General features: G+C 37.0%; 1 protein-coding gene across 5 annotated transcripts in view; it reads right to left on the bottom strand.

The window, feature by feature from the left end:
* The window catches only part of LOC127957250 (rhotekin), a 64119-nt gene that overhangs the window by 14101 nt on the left and 37132 nt on the right, over nucleotides 1–12886 (bottom strand). The gene's annotated exons all lie outside the window — the stretch shown is intronic.

Below are 12886 nucleotides of genomic sequence, written 5' to 3'. Positions count from 1 at the left end.
AATGGGATTTAGCTTTAAGTCTACTTGAAAATGAATGAGGAGGAGAAAAGGGCGGCAAAGAGCAAGTCAGAACAAAGCTTCAAATAGAGAAAACAGAAGTCAGTTAATGCCCTAGCTCTTGATAAGACGACACGTTAAAATTGACAAAAAAAAATTAAGCTGCGAGGGGCAGATGCACTGATTGACTGTACTTCCATCCATAAAGGTTTATTTTGTTTATCAAATTAAAGATGCCTTCTAATCTTTGACGAAACAAGGTAATAACCTTGAACCATTGGAAAACAGTATGTTGGTCACTTTTTCTCAAGTGACAATTCAGACCCTCATATGCTTTGCCCTTCTGCCATCCACTGGGGCTCCTGTTGCCATGGCAACATCCCAAAACCCCTCTTTTGTGTGCAAATTTCTGAACCTCATTATAACCAGGCATCAATTAAGACAGCACCTCTTTTTGGCTCTCCTTTCAACGAAAAACATGGTTTGCTGTACAGCTCAGTGCAACAGATGTATACTGCCAAAATATGGACTAGATGAGCTCCAAAAGCAAAAGCTCTTGTGGAAGGCTGAGCACAACAAAGCAGTCATGACCATTTCAGATTCATAACGGATTCTAGACAGAGCTCAGGGAATTATGGCCACCATCCTGCCTGTACACAGAGACAGCCATGTATAGAGCAGTTCAGAGAAGTACACTGCCAACAGCCATCAAAACACTGTCAGTGTGAGAGAGCGCACAGCTGGAGAAAAGAGTGCGTCTGAGAAAGAGATGGATGATCTGTAATTGATATGACATACAAGACAATTTAAACCATGCAAGGAATAAAGTGCATGCAGTTCATTACTTTTGCATTTAGTATGGAAATTGCTTATTGCTAGTTATCAGAACCTGTGTTAAACTGTGTAAAGAATATCCAATATTAGTTTCTGACGGTTTTATATTACTAGTAGAAGCAAATACTGTAGTTATTCTAATATTTTGTTACACAAAGGTTATGCAGATATATTTTTACATCAGGCCAAACACAGTCAGCATAGCAAATAGTAACACACTGCATATGGTGGCTCTCTGTATTTGATTTCTTTATGTAATTTGCTCTTTGCTTGCAAAGGAGACAAACCGACAATCCAGCTGACTTCACAAATGCAAATTTTCAGTCCATTCAGGCTAGAAAGAACCATACTCATCATCGTTTTTCTTTTAACTATTTGTTTAACAAAACTGAAAACAGACGGTGGCAATGCAGATTTTCAACTGAATTCTGAATAAGACCAGGAAATTAAATTTAAATTAAAATTAAATTTGAGCTTGTGCCACAGTACGACTTATTCTGTTTTTTAACTGACATAATAGTTTTGATTCATAAAAAAGGTCTAAAGAATGTGTTTTTTCATTTTTCATTGTCGAGCATTACTGAAAACACATACACTCACCGGCCACTTTATTGGGTACGCCTGTTCAAATGCTTGGTAACACAAATTGCTAATCAGCCAATCACAAGGCAGCAACTCAATGCATGTAGGCATCTAGATGTGATGAAGACGACTTACTGCAGTTCAAACCGAGCATCAGAATGGGGAAGAAAGGGGATTTAAGTGACCTTGAACGTGAAATGGTTGTTGGTACCAGACGAGCTGGTCTGAGTATTTCAAAAACTGCTGATGTACTGGGATTTACAAAAACTGTAGATTAGTGCCATTTAACACTATACAGCATTCTGAACCACAGTGAAAATAAACACTAAGTTAGCGCTACAGGAATTAACATGTAGTAAATACACAACCACATGACACAAAGACCCTTCAAACACACTTGCAGCATTGCCAAGTGCCACCCTCCCTTTTGACAGGTGCCAGGGCAGAGCAGCACACCAGTTGGTGTGTGTGTGTGTGTGCCAGTCATCAGTGTGAGTGTGAGCGAGGGTGGCAGGCTGGCAGCGGAGGGTGTGAAAGAGCAAGGGAGGAGCGATGAGAGGAGGAGGGAGGAAAGTACAGCCAGTGCTCTGTTCCCCCGGTAATGAAGCGTGAGTGTTGAAAATGGACCCAGATGGGAATAATTGAGGGAGATGGAATCTTCCCCAAGTCGTCAGAAAGATAGAGGACACAAGAAAGAGTATAAAAAAATAATGAGTCTGTAATTACAGTGACAAATGCCTCATGTTAATTTCTGCCACACTTCAGAGACCCCTGAAACCCTACAGCTACAGGACCACCAGGAAAAATGATCAGTTTATTGCTGTGAGACGAGCAAACTACTTGGACTTAGTAATTGCTAATAATTACACAATGATGTTGGTCTTGTTTTCAAAGCACTCAAAACCTCCAGCGGATGCGAGACATGTTAAATGTGATGATATAACTGCAGGAGGAATATCGGAAGCACATTTTTTCAGTGTCAGGGGACGTGAGTCATGGGAAATGACTATACAGTCTTCAGAGAATAGGGCACACATTTGAAGTCTTTCCCCTTGAAAACACCTTAAATAATGAATGCAAACTAACGACTTTGTAATATCAAATGAAAGAATGTAAACATGGGAACCAGCCACATGGAGCCAGATAATGAGTTGCTGATTTGATCTTACTCGCCATCATTTAATCACCTATGACTTTATGTTGATCACATATCAAATTTTGTCATTAAAATAAAACATTGGACTACACTAATTGCAACTATATAGACAAAAACACATTTTGGATAAATTGTACATAAAAACAAAAATCTTCTTTTGTGATCCATAGAAGTAAGTACGTACAGGTTTGGAAAAACTTTTCATTTAATTTTTGGGTCCCTTAGCATTTACACAGTATATTCATTTACAAACACCCAAATAATCCATTTATAATCAGAATGACGACTTAAAGATTCAGTAGGTAACTTTTGTAAAAATATATTTTTTACATATATGTTAAACCTGTCATTATGTCCTGACAGTAGAATATGAGACAGATAATCTGTGAAAAAAATCAAGCTCCTCTGGCTCCTCCCAGTGGTCCTATTGCCATTTGCAGAAAGTCATCCGCTCCCGTTAAGAAACAACCAATCAGAATGTTCAAAATTTACAAAGTGTATATAATAAGCGAGTACACCATGAATCCATTTTCCAAACTGTGTTTTTAGCTTGTCCTGAATCACTAGGGTGCACCTATAATATGTGTTCGGACTATTTTAGATTGCTTCGGGGGTACTGCGGCGGAGTAACCCAGTATCTTTGTGATTCTTCATAGACATAAACAGAGAGAAGTAGATCCGGCTACGATGTTCTTCCACAAGACGCAAACAGTTCTGTTTATTAACCGCTAGAGCATCAAAAGTAACCGACTGCAGCTTTAAACTAACTAAAACATCTTCATGTAAACACCTCAATCTAATCAACTAAGCTCGAGCCACATGGAATTTCAATCAACTGCCACATTGAAGGTTCACAACAGAACTTCCAGAATCTGAAATCAGATTGGTTTGATCCTGACAATTAGTCCATGTGGACATAGCTATTCAAAAAACTCTCCAATTAGCTTAACTGTGCTTTATATCCTAGGGTTAAAATAGCGCTAAAACCTCTTTCTACATCATGTGTGAAATGTTGCTTAACTCCAGGTTAAAAGTGGCCTTAATCTGCACTTTAAAACAGAGTTAAGCGTAGCGTGAAAAGCCCATTAGTGTTATGAAGAGTTGGCACACATGACAATTACCAAATTACAACTTTTAAAAGCATTTTGTCATTAGCCGTTGTGAGCTAAACCAGCCTACTAAATAACAATGTGAAGTTAATATGCCCTCTGAGGGTTTCACGGCATCAAGTAAAGTCCTGCAGGACATTTCTCTCTGGGATAATGCTCTTATCCACTTGTTTGTTTTGCCTGTTCGGTTTCTCACGCTGAAACTAAGTCTTAAACTTTGACTTCCCTTCACATATCATACACAATGACGTCAGTAAACAGGGTCCTAATTCTCAGATAATCAGAGCTCATACTGTTGCAACATGATAAAAAAATTCACCTTGTTGACAAATTTTAGCAATTAGCAGCACTGATGTGTCATTTGTCATAAGGAACTTTGTTTGCCTATAAACGTCTTTAATGTTAACTAATATTTTGCTCTTCTCAGAGGACTCTCTCGCTCAGAGGTCATTTCCTGTCATGAAACATGTGGCTGCAGTGATGTGTGTGAAGCTCTCCTGATTGACAGCAGCAGCTGTGACTCCTGAACTGAAATGCTAAAGAGACGGGAGAATGAAATCTTCTGGGCTACGCTGAGCAGTTCTACACATATGACCTGGATCGCTATTGCTCACAGCTGCTTAAATGGGTGCGTCGATGTGAATGTAAGAAGCACTGGAAAATGGCCTATTATGTTAACCACTGGCCTGAAAACACACAGGAAATTATCATCACCTTTAACACTAAGGGAGATTACTGAATAAGTGTAAAGGGACGGTATTATATTCTTCAGCTACTTTACCAATTTGCTTTTCATTGAAGTTCACACAAAAGTAATTAACATATTCTTCTGTACTACTGAACTTTGACTTTCTCTCAGAGTAAAAAGAAAATATGGTGACACCCAAAGGCAAAACACCAATTGAAAAGGCCAAATCCATGACCACACCCACAGACACACTGGATTTCACTGACCAAGGCCTGTCAGCCTCCAATTAGTCAACCACAAATATGCACCCGCCTTCCCTATCTGTTCCACCCAATCCCAGCGTTCCTCTTTTCGTTCTTGTGGTGCAAACAAGCACTGAGGACAGTATTGGACTTTCCCATCAATACAGATGGAAATGTAGAGAAACAAGCTTGAGAATGAGCCACATGGGGTTGCAAAGGGCAAAAAGGCACACCAATGACTGAGTAAAGTTTTGATGATTCAGTTTTCTACAGGGCAAAAGCCAGTTCCTTCTGCGTAATCTAAGATATCCAGTTACATAAAAGATAAGTCATACTAACAAGTCATGGCTTAAGCTTACAAGAATGGATGACATACTGTCTAGCGTACACTCCAGGACCAGGAGCCAGTTGCATAAACTGCTTAATCTTAAAAGTCAGACATTTAATATTTTTCTTCATGACAGGTCATCGCTTTGCAAAAGTTATATATATATATATAGTTATTATATATATATATATATAGATAAAGATACATTGTCCTAACAGGAATCCTAAAAGTAAGATTATTTAAGACTTGGCAAACTAGTTCTTAAGACCTAGTATTAAAGTGATAGTTAATCACTACAACACTAATTACTCACCCTCATGTCATTCAAAACCCATAAGACCTTCGTTCATCTTTTGAACTCAGATTATGATATTTTTTTAATGGAATCTGACAGCTCTCTGACCCTAAAAACAGCAAGTGTCCTTACATGATCAAGGTCCAGAAATGTAGCGAGGACATCTGTAATATAATCCATGTGACATCAGGGGTTCAACCGTAAATTTACAAAGCTACGAGAATACTTTTTGTGTGAACCCCCCCGCCAAAAAATAACGACTTTATTAAATAGATATATATCGTCCCCTTGCATTACCCTGGTGCCATTCTGGAGAGTATCCACTGAGTATAAACAACATATGCTGTTCTGTGTCAACTGTGTCAGGTGGATACATTGTTTAGGTTCAGATCAAAATGAAAACAACGTAGGCTACGTATGTGCATAAGGCAGCTTTAGTGGATACTCTCAAAAATGGTGAGAGGGTGATGCAGAGACGATGCTGAATTGTTGAATAAAATAGTTATTTTTGGGTGAACTAACCCTTTAACACATTGGCTGTGTTTATTTCTCTATATCCAATATTATCCATACATGTACAGTCTATATATGTAATAGTTATGTTATTATAAATACATTTTCTTGATTATTTAACAAACAGAGAATTTTTTTTTAGCAAGGTCACAATAAATTGATGAAAAACTGAGATAAAACAAAATGTTTCTTGAGCACCAAATCAGCATATTAGAATGATTTCTGAAGGAAATTCATCTTTGCCCTCAGAAGACTACTGCAGCCATATTTTACAATATTACTGTATTAAAAAAAAAAAAAATGGCATCAAAGATGGCATCAAAAGACATGAAGTATATATAGTATATTCCTACTAAACAACCCTCATATCCTTTTTCATAAATAATCATCATCCTCTGAAAATGTCTGATAAACAAAGGTGCTAGGCTAGCACTGCTAGAGATGAAACAATGCAGGTCTTTTTGCAGCCAAGCTAAGGGAAAGGTTCTGTTGACCTGCGTTAACCCTGCCAACCCATTTAAAACGCTTCTGAAATACTGAAGAAACACTGCCAGTGGAAGCTGCATCATGTGCAATAGTTTTATAGAAAATAACAGCCTCAACAGGCAAGCTATACTCCAGACACAGATTTCACCCTCTTAGTATTGCGTAGGCCAAAATGGAATCCCATTTAAGCTGCACAGCAATACACAAGTCTCATTATTAGCGCACAATGGGCCATTTGAGATGTTGTTGTGTACAGTATGTGTGAGAGGCCAGTAAAACGCACAGTGTGTGACTATGGTTCTACAGCCAGCTGTTCCCACACAAAGACGAGAAGCTTTCCAGCACAGCTGGTTTTGGACAACTAAAAAGGGTGTGTGTACATTAACTTTTGGGGAAAAAGAGGTGCCTGTGCGTGAGTTGCGCAGGTTGAGACAGAAAAAAGAAGGGGTGTGTGCAGGGCTGGACTGGGACAAAAAATCAGCCCTGGACTTCATCCAGACCAGCCCACCATGCATGTAAACATGCGCGCACACACACACACACACACACACACACACACACACGCACACTACATGTCTATACATACATTAATCTGGATGTAAAATTACTGATTAGAATGTATTACTATCAAAACCAAGAAAAAACTATTAAAATAATAAACAAAGAAAATGTAAATTATTTTATCAGGCTTTATTTTAAATATCTAAAGGTCTTATTTTATGTGCTTCTTATTATTCTAATAGAAATATTAATGCTTAGGGTACACATTTTCTGCTGTAACTATATTTCATGTGCTGCAACATAACACTTTTTTTTATATTAATTCACACAAATTACCTCTGACCTGTTGGCTGCTTATAGTAGGCTAGTATTAAGACCACTGAACTATAGTAAGCATTATTTATAAAGACCACTGATCTACAATAAAATAAAAGAGTAATTAAGACAAAGAACGTTGTGTAGTGATTTATTTTAAATTTTTCATAACATAATCAAAGGCCTTTAAAAAGCTGCAGCATAAATGATGCCCACTGCTCCGGGTGTGTGTTCACAGTGTGTGTGTGTGTGTGTTCACTGCTCTGTGTGTGTGCACTTCGGATGGGTTAAATGCAGAGCACGGATTCTGAGTATGGGTCACCATACTTGGCTGAATGTCAGGTCACTTTATTCAAATGCAGAGCTCAATGCTAGGGTTCAGAACTTTTCTTGCCCTGCCAAAAATAAATACATAAACAGAGATAAAAATAAAATTGCTATTGTTTCCTTTGTAAATAATCTGCAATCTCATTTCACAATTGTAATTTCAATACCACAATAAACACTAACTATTAAGTTCAAACATTAATGAAGACAAGTGAACAGTCAGTAATAAAAATGTTTAAAAAATTATCATAAATAGCACCGTTTTCAGGTACAGATATTGCATAATCAAATGTAAAATACTTCAGGTGAAAATATAATAAATATGTACTGTAGTGCACATATTTAGCAAAATACTCCTTTCTTATGGCTATTTTACAATCTCAACTAACCTGCTATGGTCTTAAAGGGCTTTCTTGAGGTAAATGTAACATTCTGTGAAATAATTGTTCTCCTGCTGTTTTGACTGATAATTGATCGATATTATTTCTGAGGCATATATAAATTTCTGTAAGGTGTACTGTATCTTTAAACAGAAAGTAACAGATGATCGGTTTACTTGAACTGAGGCGCTAAAGCGATCTGTCACGTCACATTCTCTGACGCCAAAACGGTATTGTCTGAATTTTGTAATAAAATAGACAGAACTTGAGAGCTGAGAATTTTAAATGCAATTTATATAGATCAGTGAGTGGTGGCATATTACAGCTAGAATATCCTAACTTTTTGAAACAAAACAATGCAGTAGCCTCCGTGTATCATTACATTTCTGTCTCACCTCAGCAGTCAAGTCCCGCCCTGCTGACGTCTTCACTTAAGTCTTTTGCCTTCCAGCAAATAATTTATTTATCTTGACACATTTGGTGGCATCTGCCTCAAGTGCTTGTCGTTTTCTCTCTCTCAACCTTCGGCCCCTCATTTACGCCTAGATATTTTATTATTTAACATATTGAATTTCGTCGCAGTTGTAATGGGCCGCTTTTCAAGGCTATAACTTGATTCTGATTGGCCAATGAGCAGTGAACACGTCACGTCTCGCAGCTCGCATCAGCATCATGCGCACGCGTCGTTTTATCTGTTCTTTATACTGCTTTTTGTAATGTTTTAAATAAATTATTGTGACTAACGTAAAAAAAAAAAAGCATCTTGCGGCTTCATGAAAGAGACACGTAAGGCCGGAATTGGACTGTACAAAAATATACTTACGAATATATTTGCGATAAATAATGATTTAAAAACAAAATACATAACGCACCGGCCCAACCAGACCGCGGCCCACCGGGAATCTCCCGGTAGTCCCGATGGCCAGTACATGCCTGGGTGTGTGCATACATGTGCATGCTGGAGCTGTGAACTTTGACAATACACAGCCCACATCTGTGAAAAATATATTATTGATATTGTGTAGGCGTTTGTGTGCAATCTGGGAATCGGTGCAAGCAACGATGTCTGTGTGTGTTTGAGCTGATGCCATGTCTCACTTCACAAGGAGAATAAAGAATATTGAGATCCTAATCCATGGAAAAAATACCACTTCATATGGTTAAAATTTTATATCTGCTACATAAGCTAGATCTATAAAAATATATTGTGTTTATATTGTGTTTAATATTTTGTATTATATTGTTTGTATATATCGTGTTTAATATTTAATTCATAGCCTCATTTTCATAATACTAATACACATCACATCCTTTGTCTATGTTTAGGTCATAACATTAGTGCTTGACAATAAAATTATATTATGACAAAGACTAAAGTGAAGCTTTGAAGCCAGGGCATATATCTTCCTCTAAGCCTAGAGTTTTTGCAGTGGTTTCAGATAACTGCACATAACTTGCTTATGCAAAGTCTGCAGAATTAAGAATCACAACTTGACTTAATTGATCTGGTCTTAACCACAATGGTTTATACATATTCTGATAAGTTAAAGTCTGTTTTTGATTGTATTCTTCATATAATCAAAAACAGTTGTTTGCTCTTTATGAATTAGATGGAGCTTGATCAAGAAAATATTTCATTTTTGTGTCAAAGCAGCACTATGATGCAATTACAAACAAAAAAATGCTAATTTGTTCATTCATTCATTTATATTTATTTTAAGTGTTCTTTCATATTTTTGGACATTGAATTGCCATGAATTTCCCTTCACCTTCTGTGATAACTGGATAGCAATATTTGAAAATTATTTTGTCAGACTGATTTGCTAATAAATCATACAAATCATTTTATGAATAAGTTTAAACTATTTATGGAGAAAACCCATATTCTAATTATAATACATTAATTCTAGTAAATGAAATACGACTTTAAATAAGGAATGAAACCAAAAGACCTAAATTTACCACTGACATGAAATCAAGGGATTCGCTATTAAAATTAGCAAAAACACCCTGTATACTGTACAGAAACACAGATGAAATCCACACGGATGACAAACCATCCAACACAGGCACTCTCCAGTCTGCCTCCATTTCCGAGCAGCACTGATCCTCTCTTCATACCCAAACACAGCATGTTCACCTCAGGTCTGATGCTCCATGCCCTTCTTCGGCCAGGTTACGCCCCGGCTCTGGAGATTCCTGCTAAACCCTTTACAGGCTCAGTTTCTGGGCTAGTGGAGGTAAGAGATGTGTGGGGGGTCTGCTTGCCTAAGTGACACACTCAGGCTGATCTGTACTCTCTTATGGCTGTTAATCTCAGACTTTGATGCTGTCGGAGACCGAGTGTGGGACTGGTCTCTAATCAGCTCAAGTGGGCTAATTGGCAGTTAAGCACCTCTGGCAGCTCTATGTATAGAGCCGTGATGAGAAGTGGAAGCAGTGACCTTGAAGGACCAGTGCACCATCAGTATTTCACCAGTGTAGATCAACTGAGCCACAGACATACACACTTTGTTACAATATGTACAATGTTCTATATAAACTACTCTAATTAATCAAATATTTGCTTGTCCCCATAATGCCCCATTTATTTCACCAGTAGGCTGAATTTAAATAAGTACATAATTTTACTAGATATACACTTTTTAAATATTATAACGCTGCCATTCAAATGTTTGGGATCAGTAAGATTTTTTATGTTTTATATGTCTCATGCTCACCAAGACTGTCTTTATTTAAACAAAAATACTGAAAAAAACAGTAATATTGTGAAATATTATTTCAATTTCTAATATTGGCTTTCTGTTTTAACATATTTGAAAATATAATTTCTGTGATGCAAAGCTGATTTTTCATCAGCCATTTCTCCAGACTTCAGTATCTCATGAATAAATAAATTATCACAGGTTCCAAAAAATAAAAATAATAACAAAAATACATAAATAAATATGAAGCAGCACAACTGTTTCCAACATTGATAAAAGTCAGCATATTAGAATGATTTCTGAAGGATCATGTGACACTGAAGACTGAAAATTCAGCATTGCTTTACAGGAATAAATTATACTTTAAAGCATATTACAATAGAAACTGCTATTTTAAATTGTTTTTTTCCCCCAAATAAATAAGTTTTAATGTGCATAAAAACTCCATTAAAAATTACAAATCTTACTGATACAACATTTTTGATAGTGTATATTACAATGTTATAATGTAATCATGATTTTGTTTGAGGTAGCCATTTTCAACCTCACTCTGACACTTACATTTAAAAAGTCTATTTCGGCTACTGTACCTTTAAGACTTCTCTATGCAAATCAACTCTGTTATGGCAGAATGCCAAATAGGTGCAAATATGAATGGTTCTATACCAAATGTGCTCATGGTTATGAAATAAATATCATGAGGATTTCTAAATCTATATATTTTCCATAACTGTGGACTGAGTGGATTAGAAAGAGTTCTTTGTGTTGTGAATGACTAAGTCAACATACATTGAACTCTTACTTCAAAAGAGCAAGGAAATCTAATTTTCCATGACATGTTCTTTTTAAATGTCAGCTCTCCCTGTGAATGGACTGCATTAAAATGCAACAGAGCTCAGCTTTAGTTCTCCTTCACACTGCTTTGACTTTGATGAACGCCTGAGATGCATGATTGCAGAATGATTCTGTATGACCTAAGTTCACCTTCTGTTGCATTAACCATGAATGTGGCTTTCGGTAGATAAAGGTGTGCATGCAGCTATGAGATTGTATGTTCACATCATCGAAGTAGAAGGAACCTGGTGGACAGATTAACAAGAGTCAGTGCACTAAGATGATCCAATTCACTGACCCCACCAAGAGGTCATATTTTGGCTGTTTAAGCATGACCCTGTTCACCCCTAAACTGAGGACTGAACACTCTGTGGATATTTTTCTCCATTTACACTTCAGCTGATCTCCTCAAAAACAAAAATGTCCATGAGCGAAGACGGCAGATTTTAAACCACACATTTCCAGAGAGCTCCAACTGAACAGCTGCTATTGGAATGCATGAAAATGTAAATGATTACATTTCTCCAGGAATTACAGACCGCCTCGAACCTACAAAATGACCAAGAAACTTAGTTACGTCTTCACAATCAGAAGCGCCAGCAGAGAAAGTTTATTACTGTAATCATAGTAAACATTCTCTCTCTCTCTCTCTCTCTCTCTCTCTCTCTCTGTCTCTCTGTGTGTGTTCACTGTTTTGTTGAACGCTCCCTAATACTGGACTGCGTGTAACCGAGCTGTTGTGCCTCATTAAGATCAAGACAGAGAGAGTGTGCGCATAGAGCTTAACCAGCAGAAAGACCCCCTGTAGAATCGACATGATCAGCCGCCTTTGAACACGCACAGTTGCCGCCTACTATGACTAAATGAGAAGTTCAAGCTTCCAGACATACACTGGGACCGTTTACAGTAACAAAGAAACAGGCTTAGTGTTTAGCAACTCTTTATATGATGCCAAAGGCTAGTTTTATAACAAAGAAGTGAGCCCCTTTGTTATGGTTTTCCCAATACACTATTGACTCCTTAATTAATGCACAAACGCAGCTGTGTGACTGGTGTACTAGAGCTGGGGGTTTTCATTAGCATGTCTATTAAAGTGCAGGTCTGCAGGCCCTGCTGAGCACACAAACTCACCTGAAAATGGAGAAAGAGACTTCTCAAGAGGTGGATACAGGTATCAACATTACAGGTATCAAATTTAGTTGCCATAAACAGCTACTTAAAAATAAAAAAGGATTACAGGTATTTACTGTATTTGCTAAAAATAGTAAAACCGCGAACAATTACAATTTAGAATATATATAGAATATATTATTTCTATAATTTATAATATACTGCTATTTTAAAGTATTTTTACATTTTCATATGATCATTCAGAAATAATTTTAATATGGTGATTTGGTGGTTGAAAAACATTTCTTATTACTATCAATGTTAAAAAACAGTTGTGCTATGTAATAGTTTTTTGCGGAAATCATGAAACGTATTTTACCTTTAAATTGTATATACACCGAAACACTCAAAAGCCAAACAATAACCAGCTCCAACTGTTATGAATATTATAAACTATTTTGAACTGGAGCATGAGTCATTCAAA

This window comes from Carassius gibelio, chromosome B5 (genome assembly GCF_023724105.1).
Source record: "Carassius gibelio isolate Cgi1373 ecotype wild population from Czech Republic chromosome B5, carGib1.2-hapl.c, whole genome shotgun sequence".
Lineage (NCBI taxonomy): Eukaryota > Metazoa > Chordata > Actinopteri > Cypriniformes > Cyprinidae > Carassius > Carassius gibelio.
This window is presented reverse-complemented; position numbering and strand designations above follow the sequence as displayed.